General features: G+C 33.5%; 1 protein-coding gene across 5 annotated transcripts in view; it reads right to left on the bottom strand.

The window, feature by feature from the left end:
• The window catches only part of NOVA1 (NOVA alternative splicing regulator 1), a 154435-nt gene that overhangs the window by 112730 nt on the left and 16323 nt on the right, over positions 1 to 25382 (bottom strand). Inside the window, exon 4 of one of the 5 annotated variants that reach the window (XM_017895904.1) lies at positions 98 to 133. The exons of the other annotated variants lie outside the window; for them this stretch is intronic. The gene's annotated coding sequence lies outside the window, so the exon portion shown is untranslated. The remainder of the gene's footprint in view (positions 1 to 97; positions 134 to 25382) is intronic. 5 annotated transcript variants of the gene reach the window in all.

Genomic DNA, 25382 nt, shown 5'->3' with positions numbered 1-25382 from the left:
GAGGGGATGGGAGGGGAGGGAAGGGAAGAAGGACTAGTCAGTGTGAGGCAATGGAGCAGAAACAGAAAAAAAGGGAACAACAAAAGGTACTACTTACATAAGAAAGTCTTTTCCCTTTCTACCTTTCCCCTCACTTCATCAGCACACAGGAGGAGAAATAGGTATATGAGAAAAAAAAAAAAAAAACACACAGATCATTCTCCACTCACTGGATTGAGCAAAGGGAATGACTAGACTTCAACCTCTCCCAACACTCTATAATCTCCCAGAAAAGTCCAAGTCATATTGACTGAAAGAAGAGAAATTGAGTTATAAGTTGGCTATGAGGTTAAAATTCAAGTTAAACTGACTTTACTACATTAAAGTCAGATTAAATTAAAGTGCCCAGGAACCTATGACATCATCTTGAGACAAGTAAAAGAAACAAAAAAGAATGATTTGACTAATCGTAAACAAAAAAGGTCACACTGGAGAAAAATAAAACCACTCCATGTTCCCATTCCCACTTAATTCTCCATCCCAATTTATACTGTATTATATAAAATGGTTAGTACCAACGAGGTAGTGATTTTGACTATTCATTTCTCTAAAACATTCTATGAATACTAGGCTGAATACCTAAATTATCATATTCTTATTTATTATTCTTATGAACAACCAGCAATTACCTAACTATCGCTATTTTGTAGATAATTTCTTCGCGTTTTTCCTTGTGTATAAAAGCTACAGAAATATTTGTCTATTTATAAACAGTAATATTAAGCAATTAAATAACATGAATATATTTTGTGCATTTGTAGAAAATACTAGGTTTTACAGAAGCTAAAACATAATATCTCCTAAATAAGACATCAAACTTAGAAGCTTGTAGATAAAAAAGGCTCTACAGAAGGAAAGACTAAAACAGAAAGAAAACAGAGTTTAGATGGATTCTTGTTTTATAGGAACACTTTCAATATTCATGATGCAGTAACCTAAAATACAATTTTAGAGAATATTTTACTCTGACTCATAGTTTAATAACAGCATCTTTCACTAAATGGAATAATGCTCTCTCCAGGCATTTAATAGTTAAATTAATATTTAATGGGCATTCTCTTAAAAATCAGGCAATTCTTTTTAGATAAATTAAGGTATCACTATTTTACATGACTAAATTATGCATGGCCTTGTCTCTTTTTAAATGTCACACTTTTGAGAAAACAGAATTCTATTACATTGATGTTTATAACTATTCATGTAATATTCTCATTCGTTTAACAATTACTTATCATCCTGAATTATGACATGTATATTCAACACATATTTTATCATTTCATCAGTCATTCCTTCTCAGAGGCACAACACACTGAAGATGAAGTGTGAGTCAAAATTACAAAACTAAGCTCTAAATGTATACCTTTTTTCTACTCTTTCTCACAGGATGTAGAAAGAAATATCAGTTACAAGTAAATTTAAAAGTGTAAGAAAAATCATGGAAACTCAGTTCATCCAAACTAACACGTTAATTCACTGTTACTTAATAATATCAACCTACATAACTTGAAAAAAATCAAGTTGTGATGAAATACCTCTAAGCTTTTCTAGCATAAGTAATATTTAATTCAACAACAGCTATCACTTATGTCAACCAGGAATAATCTGGTACCATAATTTGTTATCACACAATTATCGGGGCTAGTTCTAAGACTTATGTTAATGTTTCTTATAATTGTGCAAAAAGTGGTTGTTCTAACACCAAAAAAGGATACAAAGTTCAATATAAAACTAACGAAATATGCTCAAGATCTATGTCAGAAGAACCACAATACTCCAATGAAAGAAATCAATGACGATCTAAGTAAATGACCTATTCCATGAACTCAGAGGAAGACTCACTGTTGTTAAGATGTCAGATCTTCCCTACTTGATCTATAGATGCAATGCAATACCCATCAAAATCCCAGTGAGTTATTTTGCAGATACCAATTAACTGATTCTAAAGATTTATACAAAAAAAGCAAAAGGCCCAGAATATTAAAGGAGAAGAACAAAGCTAGAAGACTGACACTATCCAAATCAAAACTTTATAAAACAAGACAGGGTGGTACTCGTAAAATAACAGACAACTTGATCAATGGAACAGAAATTAAAAAAGCCCAGAAACAAACCCATATTAACATAGTCAACTGATTTTTCACTAAGGAGAGGAGGTAATTAAGTAATTTCACTAAGGAGAGGAGGTAACTAAGGAGCAATGATAGTTTGTTTCAACAGATAGTGCTGGAACAACTGGATATCCACATACCAAAAAATAAAATTAAAAAAAAAAGCTAATCTAAATACAAATCATAAACCTTTCACAAAAATTAACTCAAAATACACCAAACATAAAACTATACAACTCCTAGAAGATAACATAGGATAAAATCAGGGTGACCTTGTGCTTGACAATGATGTTTTAGATACAACACCAAAAGCAGATCCATGTAAGAACAAAATTGATCAGTTGGACTTCATTAAAATTAAAACTTCTGCTCTGTGGAAAACACTATTAAGAGAATGAAAAGATAAGCCACAGATAGGGGAAACACATACCTCATAAAGTACTAGTATCCAAAATATCAAAAAAGCACTCACAATTCAACAATTAGAAAATACGGACAAAAGGTCTGAAAAGACACCTCACTAAACAGATAAAATGATGTCAAAAAAGCATACGAAAAGATGCTCAATATCTTATGTATATTAGGACTGTCATAACAAAGCACTACAAACTGGGTGGCTTAAGTACTGGAGGTTATAAGGGACAATAAGGTGTTGTCAGGGGTGATTTCTTTTGAGGATGTATCTTTCCAGGCCTCTCTCCTTGGCTTATAGATGGCAGTCCATGTTCCCATGACATTCTCTCTGCATGCCATCTCTGTACACATTTCTCCTTTTATAAGGATACCAGTCATAATGGATTCAAACTTACCACTATAACTTTTCCTTAACTTGATTACATCTCCAAATAAGGTCACATTCTGAGGTACTGGGATTTAGGACTTTAACACATCAATTTTGTGGGGACATAGTATATCTTTAGGGAACTGAAAATTAAAACAATAAGATACCATTACACACCTATTAGAATGGCTAAAATCCAAAATGCTGACATCACCATATGCTGATGAGGTTGTGGAACAACAGAAGGAAATTATTGGTGGGAATGCAAAATAGTAGAGCCATTTTGATTTTTGTGACAGTCTCTCCTGTTGCCCAGGCTTGAGTGCAGGCTGCTCACTGTAGCTTCGACATCCCGCCCGATCACAAGCGATCCTCCCACCTCAGCCTCCCAAGTAGTGGGTACTACAGGCACATGCTACCATGACTGGCTAATTTTTTTTTTTTTTTTGTATTTTCAGGGTTTTGCCAAGATGCCCAGGCTAGTCCTGGACTCCTGAGCTCAAGCTATCTGCCCACCTCTGCCTCCCAAATTGCTGGGATTACAGACATGAGCCACCATGCTCGGCCCACTACAGCCATTTTGAAAGACAGTTTAATTGTTTCTTACAAAACTAAGCATACTTTTAACATACCATACAGCAATCATGCTCCTTGGTATTTACAAAAATGAATCAAAAACATATGCCTACAGGAAAACCTGCACACAAAAGTTTATAGCAGCTTTATTAATGACTGTTCAAACATAGAAGCAAAGATGTCCTATAATACAGGTGGATGGATTAAAAAAATGGTGATACATCCATACAATGGAATATTATCTCATGATTAAAAGACATGAGCTAACATGCCATAAAAAGAGGAACCTTAAACCTTAAATGAAAAAAAAAAAAAAGGTCAATCTAAAAAGGCTGCCTACTGTATGATTCCAACTAAACGATGATCTGGAAAAGGCAAAACTATAGAGACAGTAAATGACAGTGGTTACCAAGGGTGCCTTGGAGGGAAAAAAAGGGGGAATGGACAGGTAGAAAACAGGGAGGTTTTCTTTTTACAAATATATAATGACATGGGTACGTGTCATTATATATATGTAAAAACATACAAAAATGTACAACATAATGAGTGAATCCCAAGATACATTATAGACTTCAGTTAATAAGAGTGTCTCCATTTTGGCTCATCAATTGTAACAACTGTACCACACTAATTGTCCAAACTTGGAAGCAAAGATGTCCTTCAACACAGGTGGATGGCTAAACAAAGTGGCTAATAATACATTGTTAATAATTGAGGAGCAGAGGGAGTTGGGGCAAAAAGAAATATATGGCAACACTTTAGACTTCTGCTAAATTTTTTCTGTAAACTTAAAACCGCTCTAAAAAATAGTCCATTAATTAAAGAAAAGTAGTTCTTCTACTAAGACGGTCAGGAAGCAAAGGATTTAGGATAATTACATGGAAATAGAAGTAAATTAAAAAAAAAAATTTAAGTGCAAAATATTGTTTTTTCAGTAATAGTCAGTAATCCATGACATACTCTATGACAAACTATGACATAAAACTCAATAAAAGTATAATTTCTATATAGGAAGGTTGTTTTTAAAAATGTTTTAGATAGGCCATTTTGCAACATTTAACAAAATGCTATTTTCATTTCAGAAAGCCAGATAATGCCTTGGACGTAACAATATTGATATGTAAGATTATATTTTTAAAAATATTCAAACTGTACTTACATCATTCTAAAATTCTCCAGCCTACATAATTATATTAGGATGGAATAAGGTAATATTATTTGAGCAAAGTAAAACAGAACACTTTTGATTAGAAGAACACAAGGATAATTTCCCCTCCTTGCCTACATATCATGCACCTCACTTGGATGCAAAAGAAAACTTATAGGGAGACGACAATTTTATACTAACTTTGAGATAAATTTTCAACAAGAAAGAAGCAGTTTTCCAAGTTAAAAAAAAAAAAAAGTAGCAATTATTTCTCTGAAGTATGTAGATTCCTCCATTCTCCTGGTATAATCACTACTGTATATAACGTTCCTATTTAATTTTCCTTTGTCGTTTCTGTGGCTATAATGCACCTTTCCCAAAAAAAGAAATAGTAATCAATTTTAGAAAAATATAAAATATACTGGTAGCCACATTAAAGAGTATCATTAAAGTCCCTTTTGGAATCTAACAAATGTGGAATTTATTCTTACTGTCATCGTTTATCGAATACTGGTTAGTACAACTCTGGGAATGTTATTTAACCACCATTTTTTAAAATGGGCTAACTGTAAATGTTAATGCCATTCTAAAATGATGTAGACAGTTTTTTATATGAGATCCTCTTATTATTAATTGTTGTTCACATTTACAAATCCAACTATCAATGAATGATATTCAAGATAGATTCTATACCACATATACGTGGAAGTTTATTCAACAATAACAAAGAATGAAATCCTGTCATTTGCAGCAACATGGATGGAACTGGTAGTCTTGATGGTAAGTGAAATAGGCCAAGCACAGAAAAAAACAAATAATGCATGTTCTCATTCATATGTGAGAGCTAAAACAGTGGATCTCAGGAAGACAGAGAGTAGACTGGTTATCAGAGGCTGGGAAGGGTTGAGTTGGGGGATAATAAGTGGTTGATTAATGGGTACAAATATACAGTTTGATAGTGGTTGATAGATCAGTAGAGTGACTTTAATAACCTTTTGTATATTTCAAACTAGTTACAAAAGAACAGTTTAAATATTTCTAGCATAAAGACAAATATTTAAGGAGATGGAAATCCTGATTACACTGATATGAACTTTACAAATTATACAAAATGTATTAAATTATTGTAATATATTAAATTGTATGCATTAAATGATTGTAATAAATTATTGTAATTTAATACATTTTGTATAATTTGTAAACATGTACATAAATTATAAACTGAAAATATGTACATCTACTATATATCAATTAAAATACAATGTTTCAAGACAGATCATATACCAAACTTATATCATGACTCTAAGACTATCTCCCTACTTTAAGCATGCCTGAAAGGTACATGAATTTTTTAGTACTCTTTAAAAATGTCTATAACATGATTTGTCATATTTAATAATGCATGTTTTAAATAATTTTCTCAAAGGAAAAAGATTATAGTTTGATCTGCCACAAAGTTGTGGAAATGTGTTACTGAAATCAGTGATTGTATAAATTTAGTAAAATGAAGGTTTTATTGAATAAGAAAATATACATTTGCTTTCTGTCTATGTCACATAAAGAAACTGTCAAAGTGGTGTTCTATAATTTCCTGAGGCTTTTGGGGATAAAAATCAAGTAACAGCAGTCTTCCTCAATTAGTAGAAAAATTAGCTTAAGGGATAAAATTGCCTCATTTTGAGATTTTATCTAATTTTCAACATTTGATAACTCGCAACAGTTGCATATACTATAATAGAATCTATCAGATTTTCTATAAAATTCTATTTGCCTAACGTGGTAGTTGTAAGCACAGATTTTGGGGATGGAATGTAAGGAAATTTCATCCCTGACTCTAATTGTATAGATATTAGAAATATAAATACTTACACACATAAACATATATACATACCAGACATACTCATTCACATATATAAAGGAATACACCCACACAATGTGGGCAAATTCATCTTTGTGCCATCTTTTCCTCATATATTTATTGTGTGAACTAATTCAGCTGATATATGAAAAGTGTGTCATTTTAACCATCTCTGGCTCACAGTAAATTTCATATAGCTATTATTATTATTACTGCTGCTGCTTCAACCAGTGTTAAATTTAATATACCAACACGTCCAGTGTCCCGAAGAATATAATTTCCAAATGCTCTATTACAGCAGAAGACAACACGGTGCAGGGTGGGGTACAGTTTCAGGATGAAACTGTTCTACCTCAGAACATTGGGCATTAATTGGATTCTCATAAGGAGCAAGTAACCTAGATCCTTTGCATGCTCAGTTCACGATAGGGTTTCCGTCCTGTGAGAATCTAACGCCACTGCTGATCTGACAGGAGGTGGAGCTCAGGTGGTAATGCTTGCTGGCCCCACAGCTCACCCCCTGCTGTGTGGCCCAGTTTTTAACAGGCCACAGACCGGACCAGAGCAGGGTTGGGGACCCCTGCTCTATTACTTGAATAAGCTGAATAAGTTTGAGGACTACTAACACTGAAACACAAAAAGCATTAACATTTTAAAATACGCTTGGAATTTTTTTTATTTTTTTTTACTAAACACTTTGAACTCTCTTAATTTTGAAATCTATTTGCATGTCATATAAGATTCGTGAGTAGAGATAATAGAAATGCATCCTACCACAAACCTTCTTTATTCTTTAACAGCAGCAGCTGACACAGGAGAATAATTTCCTGCTTCACTGTGCTGACAGCACATCGTCTAGATTCAGAAATTATACCCTCAGCAGGAAGGCAATAGGTTTCTATCTATACTAAAGAAAGAGAATAGAAAAATTACACAAAATAGAGGGTGACTTATAAAAAAAATTGTATTGAACAGAGTTTTTTTTTAACTGGTGAAATGAACACAAATTATAACTAAGTTTATATTTTGAATTTCAAGTATTTGGCTAGAATGTTTCTTAAATAAATAAAAGTTTTGTCTACTTATAATGTTTAATACTTCCAAACAAATACTATATTTCTCCTACTCTCAAATTTTAAACAAAAAAAATTCTAAAAAGATCAACTAATACGTATTAGTTTTCTGATTTTAATCAATCCTAGTGTGTTAGAACACTATGTCCTAGTTCAGTCAGTAAATGCCAATTCTTTTAAAAAAATATTTAGGAAAATGGTGTTAAGTGATAACTGTTTATATTAAAGTTTTGTTCTGTTACCAGAAAAATTACTCTTCACTCCATAAGTTATAATTTCCATGTATTTGTATATGCTGCGTATTTATAAGCTGCTAGGTTTTTATTTTGGTTATATGAAAATCTAGTGACTTGCCTTATTAGAAGTCATTTTTAAGGTATCATATTAGTTTAAGTAGCTCTAGATGTCTGAAGAAGTATGTATTGTAGGCTTCTGGTCCATATTAATAAAGTAAAAGTATCAAGACCTCAGCTTCCACAAGCAGTACCTGCATTCAAATCTTTCTATCACTTACTAGCCCTGTGAAATTGGTGAGTTACTTGTTCTGCTTCCTCATTTGTATAATAAAGATAATAGTAGTATACGTCTAACGGGATTGGTTTGAGTGTCAAATGAAAATCTATACAAAAGCACTTTAAAAAAGTCTAGCATATAGTAAGGCGCTCCACAAATGCTAGCTAGCTGTTGTTTTTGCTACTAAGTATGGCAGATGAGAACACATATTAAACTCCACTCCCTTCTGAAACATCACTAAAATGGCAAAATAGCATAAAATCAGAAAGGCAAGGAGAAGGGTGAGGGAAACAACAGCAAACAAGAAATTCAACATCATTTTGGAAAAGGAAAAACTGAAGCAGACTAACTAGGAACACACTCTGCACGGAGAGGCAGCTGAAAACTAGGTAACAGAAAATGCTAATATCAACAGCAAAATAATTTGCCTAATGAAACTCCAGAAAGATAGTGATAACATTAGCACTGAATACTGAGGGAAACTCTAAAAATCTACATAGAGAAAATTTTAGTATATAGGTTTACTACCCTACTTTACATATTCCCTTTTCTTGCTGGAAGTTCAGAATATTCAATAGCTTGACCCAGAAATGTTCCTGAACTACAACTACCAGGCAAAACAGAAAAGGAATCAAGGAACAAGGTTAAATTGGACTGAAGTGGTTCCTAAATGTTGGCAGGCAGATATATACCATGCAGAAAGAATATATGAAAATCCAGTAGTGAAAGTTTAAGAACTCAGATAACAGACATATAGTTACCATCATACAGAATCCCCAGCTTTTTCCGTGATCACACTAATGAAGCTATCTAAGCAACAAGTCTTGCTGCCAGACACACAGCTTTCAACCAAATATGTGGCACCGCATTAAGCCAAAGCTTTGACAAAAAGTCTCCAACACAAGAGACTAAAACCAAAAGAAGGAAGGAAGGAAGGAAGGAGGGAAGGAGGGAAGGAGGGAAGGAAGGAAGGAAGGAAACTCAGAGGAAATACAATACAAAGAGCAGAAGCAACCTTAAGGCAAAACAATTAACATCTTCACAGACATTAAAATTGATGGTTACAACCACAAAATAAGAACAATACATCACATTAAAAAAAAAAGTAATAATGGGGGCGTGGGAAGCAAAAAATCAGAGAAACAGTAAGAACTTGTAGAAAATGAAAATAACTGAAATGAAACATTCAATGAAAGAAAAAGTTTAGTAAGTCTCTGAATAACTACAATTTTAAAATTTTTAAATGAAAAAAGAGAATGAAAATAAGAAAGTCAGAAGACAAATCCAGATCAACATAGCCGTATGATCAGTGATACAGAATAGTAAAATGAGAGAACAGAACAGAATGCCTTCATAATTCTGAGGCAAAATTATTTTCAGCCTACAATTATATACATAAGCTTATATTCAATTAAATGTGAGAATGAGGACATATTCAAGTATGCAAGCTTCTATGACTCCTTTATTAGGATGCATCTGAAAAATATATTTCTATAAAACAAAGGATTAAGAAAAGAAAAGCAAGCATGAGATTCAGGAAATAGAGAATCTAGCACTGAAGAAACAGCATAAGCTCCAGCATAAGCCCAAGTATGGGCTTTATGAGATTTTTCAGAGAGTTATTCTGTTTATATCCAAAAACTCAAATAACTTTAAACCTAAAAAAGCCTTCATCCAGTGGTTTTCAGGTTGTATCTGAACTAGTTTGTTCTAGTCTTACATATAAATTTCAACTCTGTGAAGTATGCACTATTATTTTCATCATTTTACAGATGAGAAAATCAAGGTACAGAAGACAAGTTAATTAAGTGGGTGCGGAAATTTTAACCCTGGCAATTTAGTTCCAGAACCCATGGCCCTTACTGTTTTGCTCTACTATATGTATTATAAACCTATTGACACAACATATTGTCTTTAATTATTTGGAAAACACTTCAGGACCTCATACGGCGTGACGTACATAACTTCACCGTTTCATAAAAATTGTGTATCTTACAAACCATGGTACTTCAGATTTGATGAACTGGTAGCTAATGGTAGCTAACAGCATAATAGCACTTACAATGCATCAGGCACTATTCCAATTGCTTTATACATATTTATTAATTCAATAATCACAACAATCCCATGAGGTGGGTACAGTTATTATTCCTACTTTACACATGAAAAAATGGAAACACAGGTTAAGTAGCTTGCTGGAATTCATGTGGATACTAAGTGGCAGAAAAAGGATTCAAACTTCAGGAGCAGGTTTGGCTCCAGAGACTGAGTTTTTAAATATTATAAGTACCGCTAAAGGTTTTATATACACCATCACCAGTTACTGCTCCTTGCAATAGACAAATTAACATATCCATTTTTAACTCAGGAAATTGTAAAACAGAAAGATCAAGGAACTTATACAAAATTCACACAGATTGCAAGAGACAAGACAGAAATTCAAACCCAGTTCTGCCTCACTTTAAAGCCTTTGAAATTGGCAATAACCAACCTTATTTTACTATATAATATATAAACAATATGGTTAAGGACTTTTTTATTTGTAAAAATATGTCCAACTGGTAAGTCTGGTTTAGTGTTTCTATGAGATAAACAGATACAATTAAACCTTTAAGTACTCTACCCAAATTTTAAATACATTTATGGAAATCTTTCTAAAATGTATCACACATATACCTAACTTCTTAAAATGTAATGAATACAATTCAAACATATCTTGATGAATTTGGTTCATCACCATGATGAGCAGTAATGACACTGTGTGGGAAAGTAGCTACAGGTGTAGAGAGTACAAGATAAAACTTAAGAGCTATTGAAGTCAACAGGAGTCCTGCAAATTTGAAAAAGACCATACTGAGAGAATTCACTTCTGTAGCTGGTCTTTGTTTCAGAAAGAAAAACACAATAGCTGCTTCACTTCACTTCCTATCTACACTCACTGTACTTTTATACTCGTGCACTTTTGTAAGAACAAAATGTTACCCTTTTTGTAATCTAGGTAGGTATTTCAGTTATCATCAGCCCCCAAAAGAGACCTGTGGAACTATCCTATGACTTAATGAATTTCTGGTATCTCACAGTGCCTAGAGGTCTGTTAATCGTCCATCCCATCCTTCAAAGTCACAAAGGCATTCTTTCTTGTCCCTCAGCTGACTCTTTTCTGTTCTCTTGTACCCACTGCTGTTCCAGTGTATTCCCTACTTCTACAGTTCACCACTCTCTTTCTTTTTGTTTCTTTCACCATTTTTCATTTTTTTGTGTGTATCCAGTCTGTCATTTCTTGGCTTCCACGTAAAAGACCAAAATTCGGTGTGATATGATAGCCAAAAGTGGCAAGAAACTTGACAGACTGAAAAGGGTGAAACCTTTTCAAGGTTTCAAGAAAAGAAAAAGGTGGACCAAGTTTCACTTATTTTTGTAATCTAGCCATGAGCACTGTGCCATACTATAGACTAAATGATACTGTGTGGAATCAAACTAATTCCATAAAATATAAGCAAATCACCAACAAATGGATAAGCTAACACCAGTACCACGACATTCTCTCATTTATTAGTTTTCTTTTTAATCTTCTTTAGTCCTTGATTAGTGCTGAAAATGTGACAAAAGAAAAAAGCAAGAGAATGCAAACTGAATGGCGTTCTTAAATAAATACGTTACAAAATAGGTTTTCATATAGAAAAACATATAATGATTTAGAAAAGCGATCTATGTTCGTTTTAAGGGTATTTAAATGAGGAGAAAGAGAATGTGATGCAATTGAAAGATACGCAAGAGTATGTTTCATGGTAAACAAAGGGATGAAAATATAATTTGGATACTAAAATTATATGAATGATGAAATATTCCTTCAGAGTTGCTGTAAAATAAAAGACTATAAAATGTCATAGGGAATGCATAACAAAACAGCTTAGCAAAATCTTAGAAATGCAATGATGAAAGAGTTCAAGCACTGTTTAAGGTTACTAAAAGACATCATACATAGCACCAGTCACAATTTCTAAGGAAATATCATACTTGTTTAAGGCTATTAACAAAACTATCTTATCACTAACTTCAAATTCCAGTTTTAATTTGTCATCAAAATAATACGTACCATTAAAAATCAACCATACACAGAGTATATTTATATACATATATACTAGTTTGGCTCCAATGATTATAAGTGAGTACCTTGAAAAGTGATTTAACTTTTTATGCTTCAGTTAAGAATAGATCCTTCTTCAGAAAGTTTTTGAAAAGACTAACATATAATACATGGTGTGTTGAATATGGCTTTGCAAATAGTAAATGTTCATTAGTTAACCATTATTATTATCATTATTATTATTTCACTACATCTTCCTTATCATCTATTAGCCTATCTCTCAACTAATAAGGCAATAAATCCCATAACATGGCCAAAATTGTGAAACTAAAAGTAAAATAACAGATGCTAAGAAACAGAACCCACCATAATCTTCTTTCCCACTTGGCATTTCTTGTTGACAATGGCAGTTTCTGTCATCAATAAAATTGTGGAAAACGGAAGTCATCATAATAAGGAAAACATGTTACTATGTTAGAACACAGCAGAAATGTTTTTAAAATCTTCCTTAAGAAATCAATCCTTAGATAAACATTGCATTTTCTCCCCACCCCTGCAAAAGCTAGAAGCTGGGAATACAGTTAATATCTTCAAAACTACTTAGAAATACCTTTTACATAGGATGAGCACATAAAATGGAAGAAATAACTTTCATTTCCTATAAAACACTTGCCTTCAATCAAACTCACCTTTCCCTAAAACTGTACAAAATGATGCTAAATTATAATCCAAAACCAATATATTAAAGCATATACTTTGGGTTTAAATTTTAAATCCTATAAAATAATGTAGAGTATAATCAAATTTAATTGTAATTCATAAAACTGCCTTCAGAAAATTTAGTTTCTGTTATATGTATTATCCTATATTTAAGTGTCTTGTTTAATTTTTTTTTTTTTTTTTTTTTGAGACAGGGTTTTGCCCTGTCACCCAAGCTGGAATGCAGTGGCACAATCTCGGCTCAATGCAGCCTCGACCTCCTGGGCTCAAATGATCCCCCTACCTCAGCCTCCCAAGTAGCTGGGACTACCAGCATGGGTCACCACACCCAAATAATTCTGTGTATTTTTTGTAGAGGCAAGGTCTTGCTATGTTACCCAGGCTGGTCTCGAACTCCTGGACTCAAGCGATCCTCCTGCCTCAACCTCTCAAATTGCTGGAATTATAGGCATGAGTCACTGGACCCAACTGTCTTACTTGCTTTAAATAGTTTGCCAGTGGTTAGAGTAACCCAATCCGGAGAACAATAATATCACCTCCATTTTTTATATGATTATTCTTCTGCACCTGTTTCATTTCTAGTCTTCTGCTTCATTAACTTCTCATTTTCTCAAATATATTAAATCTGAAATAGTCATCTCAATATGCTAACGATCTGATAACATTTTAAGCAACTTTTTTCTTGCTCGAAATAAACTAGTTATGCTTTTAAAAATAGTTTTTCCATTTGGTTATCAACAAAGCTCTCTGAACTACTGTACCTTTATAAAGCTTACCCAATATTATGGTCATTTCTGTCTGTATATAAACATCTGAAGAGTTTCTTGATATTTACTGTGTGATACCTCCCAAACAAACAAAAATACTAATAGGACTGATAAAGGATAAAATCAAGGAAAAGGTAACAATGAAAAGGGAATCTTGGGACTGCTGGGATCTTGGAAAAAGGTAGGCCAATATATTAAGATAATAAGAGAGACTTAGGTAAAACAGAAAACGTTTTACAGTAGGTTTTTAACACATATTGTTAACTACTCTTTACAATGTAGTAACTGTTACTTGATCTTCTTTCTCAAAATTCCTATCAGGTAGTAACTTAGAATTCTATTTCTTTATATACACAATCATTCATATACAAAATGAACACTATCCTGGAACTCAAGTATTTATGAGGGAAGAATGTAAACCCCATAGAGGCAGTGCTATACAATGTACAGCACGGACTCTGGAGTCAGATGGACTTGAGTACAGATCAACCTTTTCACCAGTTGCCTGATTTTGGTCAGCTTACCTGTTTCTGAAATGGTTATAATAGATGTATATATTTCCAGGATAGCTGGGGGAAATAAGAAAATTATGTAAACAAACAAAAAACCCTAACATGCTTTTATGTTTGACAGTATACACAAGGAAACCCAGCCAATTCTCCTGCCTGAAACAACTAAACTATGTCAGAGAAAAATATTAAAAACACATTCTTCAATGGCATCTGTTAGCTGACCACAAATTAATAAACCTAAATAAATGCAGGAACCTGGAAGAGTAACTAGAGCTTGTAAGGGGACATTTACCTTGAAGGCATTTGATAAACCAAGGTAATCTGATCTTTTGTCTATTGACCTTCCTGTTCCAGGTGGGTAGCCTGATGAGAATCCCTAATAAATATTAACTTCAACCAGCTATGCTGTCATTGTAAGAGTAAAACATGCCCTGATCCTCTGACAATTCCTCACATACACTTAGAAGGCAGGAAAACATTATCTGGGAACTCATAACCACAAGTTTGCCTTCAAGCAGATTTTCAGCATGAATTCATACATGGTGGTTAAAATAATCTCAAGCCAAGAATTTAGTTTCAAATTGTTCCCAACTATAAATGACAACTAAATGCAAAGCCAAGTCACTCTGAAGGAAACCACCTTTAACCCAGGATTCAAAAAATTCCCTCAGGTAAACTGCTAAGAAAACTTAACAACAAACATTCACCAAACACACAAGGAAGCAAGGTGGCCAGAGTGAGAACCAGCAGAAACAACACAGAGCAGAACTGTCAGATGGAATATTTTAAAATAAGTATTCTTAATACGTTTCATAAGAGGTTTGAACATTTACAGTAGAAAAAATCCGAGAAAGGGTCAAACAGCACTTCTAGATATAAAAAATATAACTGAAATTAATGAATCTTGTATTTTGAATATAGAATATCATATTTTAATTCATTTATTTCCCATTTTCCTCCTCAAAACACAAACATTTTGATTAAATAGGAGCAGCAAATCTGAATTATTTAACAATCTGATTTACAGTATACATTTGTGTGACTTATTAAATATTTCTTGACAACAAACCAGACCATTAAAATATTAACAAAAACAAAGAAGTAGTGTGAACGATATGTCATTTAAGAGAAGTTTCCAATGTAATTTTTTAAAGTTACATGTTTCCTGAAATCTTATTTGCTTTCTTTATCCAGAAAATTCCATTTACCACAGAAAGTAATCAGGTAATCCTTAGATCTAGATATACAATTTATCAAAAACTTCAAAGTGGCATAATCAAAGAAGCAACAGTGGTCCATTACTAACAAATAATCACACCCAATTTCAACTTCTATAAATTTGAGAGCACAGTTTAAAACAAATTTCTAGTTGAAAAGAATCAGTGCTAGATTCTTTCAAATCTTTACTTCTTCAACAGCATACTATTCCTTAGTTTATATTATGATCTTCACTTTCACTATCATAAATAAAACAAAAGGCTAAATAATTTTGAAGTTCTGATTCAATGCATACTTAAACAAGGGGTCGGTGCTTTTGCTAGATGATTATTCTGTATTTTCAATTTCTGGCTCTTTACCTTAAGGGGTCTCTAAAAGTAAATGCTACAAAAGTTAATAGAAGGAAACCATCTGCTTACTCAAATAAAAGTATATACTAAGGCCGGATGCAGTGGCTCACGCCTGTAATTCCAATACTTGGGGAGGCAGAAGCGAGCAGATCACCTGTGGTCAGGTCTGGCCAACAGGACGAAACCCTGTCTCTACTGAAAATACAAAAATTAGCCAGGGTGGTGGTGGGCACCTGTCATCCCAGCTACTCGAGAAGCTGAGTCAGGAAAACAGCTTGAACCCGGGAGGCGTAAGTTGCAGTGAGCTATGATCACACCACTGCACTCCAGCCTGGGCAACGGAGTGAGACTCCATCTCAGAAAATAAATAAGTAAATAAAATGTATATATAAACTATTAAATTTTTAAAAAACTTCATTGAACAAAGTAATCTATCCTCAACTGCTGTGGTTATAGTATTAAAAACCCTATCAATGGCAAAATCACAGTTGTCAATATGAATATCTCACGTGAAAAGATTAAGGAGAAAACAAAAAGGGCTATCTAGCATCTATGTAACACATTTGTATGTGTCTATTTGTGTATGTGTATATGTATGTGTACATATGTATTGTATATATGTATGTACATATATATGTGTACCTATATATGTATTGTATACATATATATGTATATGTAAACACACACGTATATATGCATATATTTAAAACTAACAGATACAAGTTGCAGAAGGCAATTGCTCCTAAAACAACACATAAACTACTCTGGTAGGTCAATCATTTCCTGAATTATCTTTTAATAGTTCATGAAGCACTGCTATAATACTGTAATATGCTGAAGCAGAATCTTCCATAAATTTTATACTACACAGATAATTCACCCCTAATAAAGTATTCCAAACCAACCTTTACTCTATTAAGTTTAAGGGATATCATTTCCCTTTGCTTAATTTTCCTAAATTCTATGAAATGTATATTATTAATATGTCTAAGAAAAGTATTTTTTCTGGTTTAACCCACTGTCCACATATATACACAGCTGCAAGAATCATAAAGTCTGTTCTTTCTTTACTATCAACCCACAGACTTCACTTATAAAGACTGGTGAAGAGCCATAATTGGTGATGTGTCATTTTGGTTTACAGGTTAAATAATATGGATTAAAATATTTTGAATTAAATAATATGGATCATATATATATATAATGTGTAATGACACTTTTCCTGTTACCTAGGATTTAGAAATGAGGACCCAGAAAAGAGAACAAGGAGGAAATAAGTATACTCACGTTCTAAAAAGAACTGAAAAAAAATTGAGGCCAGCCAGTCTCTTTTGGAAGTATTCCTCCCCTAAGGTGCTGCAAGCCAAAAGCATGATTCCTATATATTGAGAGTACTCACAAGAAGATACTATCTTTTCACTCAGGCTTATATTAATATAAGATATCAGACTTAATGATGCTTTGTTCCTAAGTGAGTACAAAAAACAATAAAGAGAAGTAACACGAAAAACACATGACATGACAATGACGCAGTTACCTCTAGCACCATATGATATGAATCACATGAGCCTACCTTAAAAAAGATGTCCAAAAGAGTGAGGAGGCTCCAGCAACCCCAGGAAACTGTCTACCCACGTGGCTAGAACAGAGGGCCTACAACAGAGTTAACTAAGAATATCTCGCATCAGGTTTTAACTGTGTAGTAGGAGACCTCAGCAGAGTCCAGATGTAAAGCAAGCAGCCTATGAGAGAGCCAGCATTCGGACAACTGTCACATAGAAGAAGGCATCAAAACTCAACAAAATATTATTACAAGCCTAGTTAAGTAAAAAGAAAGTTTTGCCCATTTCCTTCTATCTGGTCCCTAAACCTAAAATCAGAACTGGGGGAGGAGAGAGACATCTTAGAATTAATCTATGCATCCTTACTTAAATCTAAATAAAGAAGGTGAAAGGATAGACTACAACAGCTTCCAAGTTTCAAGTTCTTAGGCCCCAAAGCCTGACTATTGCTGAGATGGGGAAGAGCTTTAAATTAGTTATGAGATTCATATATCATATTACCCTATACTAAAGGCTTGTTTTTGTTTAATAATCAAAATGAATGGGATGTTATGAAATACACCACAATATTATTCTCTGCTACTCTGGTAGAGTATATACGAAGTACAGTTGTAAGTGAAACAACCCACATTTGGGAAAACATCAAGAACATAAAGGGAAAGATTAATTCAAGGTACATGTTGTGAGTAAAACAGACAACAATTGGCAACAATTACAGAATAAACAGAGAATAAAAAAGAGAAAAAGATCAAAATTAACCAATTTTTCCAGTTTGGATAACTTGAAAATCACTGGTGCCAATAACCGAAACAGGAAACAAAAAGAAAGGCAAGTTTATAAATTTAAGAGAATACATTTTTTGACATTCTATTTATCTACTCGGTTATTCATATATGCAGTAGATACATATTGAGCATCTACTATGTAGAAGACCCCATAAAAGTATTAAGGGTACAAGGCAATAAAGGTGACATGGCGTTCATCATTTTTGTAGTACTTAGAGTCTAGCGAGCTAGAAAAGATTTGTAATTACAAGAAGCATTAAAAATATAGGATGTGTCACATGAACAAAGGAAGGGTCCCTCAACCAGATTGAGGTGATCAGCAAAGACTTCCTAGATGATTACATATGATGAAACCTAAGCCTTATATATGAATCGTGGTGTGTGTGTGTGTGTCTCTATGTTTAAGACATTAATACACATACATAACCGAACACCTGTGGAAGAAGTAACATGCCAAATTATGTGAACATATTATGTGTACTTTTAGGGTAAGGCAATTTACAGAAAGACTTTATGTAAGGTATAAACAATCATATTTATTTTGATATACATTAAATATAACAAGGTGTACATAAAACAAAAGATCAAAACAGTTTTGAGCTGAACATACGACTTACGTATGATCTACATAAAGGGAGTAATTAAAGCTAAAGGGATCTACGGGGCCAACGACAGAATCGAATGTAACCCTAACATTTACGTGATGATTTCAAGAAACAAAAGAAACTCACAAAAATGTTTGAGACAGTACAGTTAGTTAGAGAAACAATGAGAGAGCTGGATCATACAATGTCAAATAAGCCAACGGAGGAAGAATAGTTATTAATATTCAATGTTTTAGAAAATTAAAAGAAGATGATGGCTACATGACTGAAAAAGATAGTTCAGTTAATTAAGCAACTAGTAAAGATACCATGAACTGTGAAAGAGTTGGATAACCAGGAGTAATAAAATGCTGAGAAAAAAGAAACTCAGTCGACTACCCTTCCAAAAAATGTTGTTAGTATGTAAAAGGGAGAGAAAGTGACCACAGCTATTACCAGAATCAAAGAACGGTTTTAGTTTTTGGCAATTTTGTATAAAATAAGAACTGAATATATTATAAAGCCAAAGAGAAAGATCTAATGAAAAAATTTAAAAGATCCAAAAGAATGAGATAAGAGTATGAAAAGATAAAGGGGATAGGATAAATGATTCCTAAAAAGAAGAATAGAGAATTCTCATTCTATATATGTAGACAGGGATTAAAGGTGAAATTAAACTGTAATTTGAAGTATAAAAGGAAGTTGAGGGAGGTCCTTAAAGATGACCTAAATAAACTGTGAGGCAAGTACATTTACAGAGTATAAATGTGTTGGGGTGAGTTTCTGGGTTGAAAAAAATGAAAAAAGTTTAAAGAGGCACAAAATGGAAAGCTAATCAGAAATAAAAGGATAACAGCAACAGAGGTGGCTCAACTGAAAAGATATGTTAGACTGAGTAGCAGAATCAACTGGCCTGATTTTAGTCTTTATCTAGGGATGCACAGCAACCCCAGAGCAAAAGTACACACAGCGCAAGATAATAAAAACGTAAGGCTGAGCCACATCAGATCTTCCATTTTATCTTAAATACTAACAGCTCAGAAAACAAAGATTACACTTTTTTTTTTTTNCTCGCTCTGTTACCCAGGCTGGAGTGCAGGCTGGAGCCGAGATCGTGCAATCTCGGCTCACTGCAACCTCTGCCCGCCGGGCTCAAGTGATTCTCCTGCCTCAGCCTCCCAAGAAGCTGGGATTACAGGCACCTGCCACCACGCCTGGCTAATTTTTGTATTTTCAGTAGAGACGGGGTTTTATCATCTTGGCCAGGCTGCTCTTGAACTCCTGACCTGGTGATCCACCCGCCTTGGCCTCCCAAAGTGCTGGGATTATAGGTGTGAGCCACCGCGCCCAGCCAAGATCACACAATTTTAAAGATTCTCAGAAATAGAAATGAGTATCATAAAATTGGGAAAAAATAATGAAATTATTAGTGTATATTATAAAGCATTCACTGCTACCTTGGAAATGTCATTCATACTTAATTTAAAATAATTTCATTCTGTTAATTTCCCCATATATCCTTCTCTCCCATGACATCTTAACATAAAACAATATTTTATTAACAAATAGCTTTAGGTTTCCGCTTTAAATAGAAAGGCATAAATGAGTGGTCGCTTAAAATTAAAGTGTTATCATAAAACACTTACTTTAATAATTTCTAATGTTTTAAGTTAATGGACTACTCATTCATATTGTCTCCTTCCACCCTTTTTGTTTGTTTGTTTTAGAGACAGGGGCTTGCTCTGTCGGTGAGGTGACGCTCACTGCACCCTTAACACGTGGGCTCATGTGATCATCCTATGACAGCCTCCAGGGTAGCTAGGAATACAGGGTCACACCACTATGCCCACTAATTTTAAAAATTCTTTGTTTGTAGAGACGGAGTCTCACTCTGTTGCCCAGGCTGGTCTCGAACTCCTGGTCTCCCACAATCCTCCTGCCTCTCAGCCTCCCAAAGTGTTGGGATTACAGGCGTGAGCCACTGAGTCCAGCCTATACTGTCTTTTTATGTTGAAAAAATCATATTGTGGGATATCCTCTAGGTAAATTATAAGTAAATAATTATTATCTTAAAACTGCAAACACGTACAACTGTTTAGGAGTTTTATCATCAATGTAAGTTTTAACATGTAATAACTGCAGAGTTAGAAAGTCCTTTTAAAATGTATGTAATTCAATTTAAGATAAATAAAAGTTCAAACTGCTTGACACTCACTAAATGCCAATTCATAATTTAGCCCAATGTGACAAACTTTATAAAACAAGTCAAATTGGGGAAAAGTACTTTCAAAGAAATTTTTCACTTCATAATAAAACGTGGTGAAAAGGGGCTTTGCAGTGAGATAAATCTACACAAAATCTTCTCTACCAGTTATGTGAAAATATAATGTAGATATTTCCAAAATAATACATAAGAATGCTTTTAGCAAACCCACATCATCTTCCATAAGTGAACACTAAGGGATGATTTAAGAAAGAAATATGTAATTAATAACTACGAAAAATAAAATGTTTTAGGTCACAGATTTTAAGCTTTAGTATTAAGCCATACAATTAAATTTTAATGCTAAAAGTGAAATCAAAAGCATACACATGTTCTTGTCCCTATAATCCAGGAAGCCAAAACTACTACAGTTTTCCTTTTTCACAACAGTGATTAAACAAACCTCCTCTACTGTATCACATATGTCAACAAGCCTACAGATTTATTTTGTCTTATTCTGCCAGAGTATTTACAGAGATCAAATATCATTTACCAGTAAGACACAGCGATAAAATGTATGATTAGAAAAAAAGTCGTAATTGTTATTATATAATTATTTCAAATATTAAATCTATAACAACTCATTTTTTCTGCTTATGTGGAAAATAAATGTTTTTAATAATTGAGTACAGAATGAAAAAAAAAACAACATTAAATAGCAGAGTTAAGCCTAAGAGATTTAAATTAAAAGAGATAAATGAACTCTATCAACCAGAGTAATTTTTACGGACACTAAAATGAGGAAACTCCCAGTTGACAGGCATAAGTATCTCAAACTATTTTACAGGTCAACAATAACCATTTTGATAATACATTTTTAAGAATATAATTTCCTTAAGGTATAATCCTCAAATAGATGAATTATTGATTTAGCACAATATTCTAAATGGTTCAATATATATTTTATCATCCACAATGTGTGTGTGTGTCTGTGTGTGTGTGTGTATATACACACACCACCTGATATGGTATACATTTTAAGCTAACTGTGTCTTCTAACAATGACAGATTTTATTTTTATATAATCTGATGAACAGGTATTATTTAGAACTTTCTTACTCCTCTTGCTTCTTTTTTTTTATTATTGTATATACTTAAGGTGTAAAACATGATGTTTTGGCATGCATATACATAGTGGAATGATTACTACAGTCAGGTAAATTATCTATTATTTTCCATAGTTACTTTTTTCGTGTGATAAGAGCATGTAAAAATCTACTCTCTTAGTACATTTTAGTACATAACACAATATTAACGATATCCTCATACTGTACATTAGATCTCTGGACTTATTCATCCTACATAGCTGCATGTTTGTAGCTACTTTTGACCTACTCTTCCCATTTCCTCTCCCCACCCTAGTAACCACTATTCTATTCTCCATTTCTAGGTATTCTACATTTTTCTAGATTCCACATACAAATAACACACAGTACCTATCTATCTGTTTCTGGCTTATTTCATTTGGCACAATATACTCCAGGTGCATTCATACTGTTGTAAATGTCAGTATAGTATCTCCTTTTTTAAGGTTAAATAACATTCCATGATACATATTCATGCTTATTCTTTAACACTCAATTCTCCCAGGTATAAAAATAACTATGTTACTATAATGGATATATTCATACCAATATTTCTTAAATACAAATTTCCTACAGGGTTCCCTATAACACAAAATTAAACATGAATCTAGCTTTCCCAATGAATTATCTTTGAAACTGTAAATAGTTTGTGAGCTTAGTCTGGTCCGTCAAGTAACTAGGACAGGCTACTCTTTTTGTCACTCACCAGAAAGAGTTTTAATACTGAATTCACAGCCAACCACATCTTTAGGTTAATTCTTTACCTGCCTAAACATAGCAGAATGCATTTTTTTGTAACACTTACTTTTGTTTCTGTTATCTTCTTTTGGCTTGAATATTTGGTTTTCCTTTAAGGCAAGTATCTTAAATATAATCAGAATCGCGACAGATTGGATGTGAAGTTCAACAGAAAGAGAGAAGGTAAAGATGACTCAAGTATTTCTGTCCTAAGACCCTGAAAAGACGAAGTTGCAATTAAGATGCAGAAGACTGAGAGAAATTGATTTGAGGGAGTCAAGAGAAAGATCAGAATATTTAAAATCATATTTAATTCTAACATACATATCAAACATAGAAGTGATATAAAGCAGGCAGCTGCATCATTAGTGTAGAGTTCAGATGAAAGGTCCAGAATGGACACAAACATTTGGTAGTCATCAAAGAACAGATGGTTATTTAAATCCATGATACTGGATTGGATCACCAAGGGAGTAAGCATGGACAGAAAAAATGAAGTCCAAGGAAACGAGAAAAAAAGAAGAAAAAAAAAAACAGCAAAGGAAATATAAGTCTGCAACCAATGAGATAAAAGTGTACCAGGAGCAAAATGAAATGTTTCAAAAAGGAGACAGTGATCACTGTGTCAAATGCTGCTGATGGTTATATAAAAAGAAGGACTGAGAACTGACCATTGAATAAAAAGTATAGAAGCTACTAGTGACTTTAACATGAGCAGATTCACTGGAAGGATGGGTCAAAGTCCTAATTGGAATAGCTTCAAAAGAGAAATGAAAAGAGAGGAACTGGAGATAACGCAAGTATGGGCAACAAGTTTGAAGAATTTTACCATTAATGGCATAATTACTGGAACAGAAAGTGGGATAAAAAGAAACACACTTTTTTTTTTAAGTGGGAGAAAGAACAGCGTATTTGTAGTAAAAATAATTTCCAGTAGAGCAAGAAATTGGTAATGCAGGAAAGTGGAGAAAGAATTGCTAAATGATACCTCAGTAGGTAAGATGGAATGGAATGAAATACAGAAAAAAAGTAGAGATAGGCCTTTGTTAGGCACATAGACAGTTTATCAAAATAGTAAGAGTATTCAGATACTTATATACTTAGGTAGGTAGATCTGGTGGTAGGAGTTTATGAAATTTTTAGAATTCTCTCAGTGAAATAGAAAATAAGCTCATCAGTAATGATGATGAAAGAGCTTTTAGAATTGGGACTTAATTTCATCATATACTGTGTAGCTTTAATTCCAAAGAAAAGTAAAAGTTATTACAAATGAGAAGGAAATCTGGGTTAATGTCAGAGTTCACACCCAAAACCACATCCTAATATTAATAAAGACAGTTATAACCTTTAATCATTCCTAATCCAGACTAATACAGATTCATTGTCTATAAGCTGACAACATATAATGTAACCCTCACTCCAATCAGACTTCACTGTCATCATCCTACAGATTCTAAAGGTGTAAGAATAAATCCATCACCATAAAGATTAAGTCTATAATATTTAATCATTCTGGAATTAAATGGTCATTAGCAAAATTTCTCAGTTTATTATTATTATTATTATTTTCCATAGCAGGTCGTATTCTTTTTTCTCTTTCTTTTTTTTTTTTTTTTGAGGCGGAGCCTCACTCTATCGCCAGACTGGAGTGTAGTGGAGTGATTTCGGCCGGTTCACTGCAACCTCCACCTCCCAGGTTCAAGCAACTCTCCCGCCTCAGTCTCCCAAGTAGCGGGGTCTACAGGCGCGCGCCACCACGCTCAGCCAATTTCTGTATTTTAAGTAGAGATGGGGTTTCACCATGTTGGCCAGGATGGTCTCAATCTGTTGACCTCGTGATCCACCTGCCTTGGCCTCCCAAATGCTGGGATTGCAGGTGTGAGCCAGGGCGCCCAGCCGTCGTATTCTTACATATTCAAAGTGTACCCTTCTCAATATAAAACTGAATTTACACTATGACAAATACAAAGATTTTTTCCACAAAGCAATCTAAGAATCAGTATAATCTTATTAAATTTATTGTCCTCCAGGTCATAGTCATGAAAAACAAAATCATACTTACAGTTAATCTTGCAATAGTATTACATGAAACTTAAATATTTAGTATGTAATATTGAATTTACTAGATGAGGTATCTGAATACAGCATTAAGTTTATAAAATAATTATGACAAAATACAAACAAATAATAAAAAACAATTATTATGTAATTTCTGTAATGACTCACAGAAAATACTTGCTAAGGAATGGAAAGGAATAAACCATGGCCTCTGAAAGATACCTTTACTGGAATTACGCCACTAAAATTTCTTAGATCCTTTATGGAGGTTGCAAGAACATGAGTTAAAACATTTAAGACCTTGACAGAGCCAATATTTTAAAACTTAAAAAAATTAAATTACTTTTATTTACTTATTTTGTCATAAATAATTATACTGCAAAACGAAATTATTTTTAGAGACAGGGTCTCACTATATTGCCCAGGCTATTCCCAAACTCCTGGGCTCAAGCAAGCAATTCTACCATTTCAGCCTCCCAAGTAGCTGGGATGAAAGGTGTGCACCACTGATCTGCATCAGCTAAAAAAATCTTAGTAACAGCAAAAAAAAAAAAAAAA

The sequence above is a fragment of the Rhinopithecus bieti genome, unplaced genomic scaffold, assembly GCF_001698545.2.
Source record: "Rhinopithecus bieti isolate Rb0 unplaced genomic scaffold, ASM169854v2 scaffold_21703, whole genome shotgun sequence".
In the NCBI taxonomy this organism is placed as follows: Eukaryota; Metazoa; Chordata; class Mammalia; order Primates; family Cercopithecidae; genus Rhinopithecus; species Rhinopithecus bieti.
This window is presented reverse-complemented; position numbering and strand designations above follow the sequence as displayed.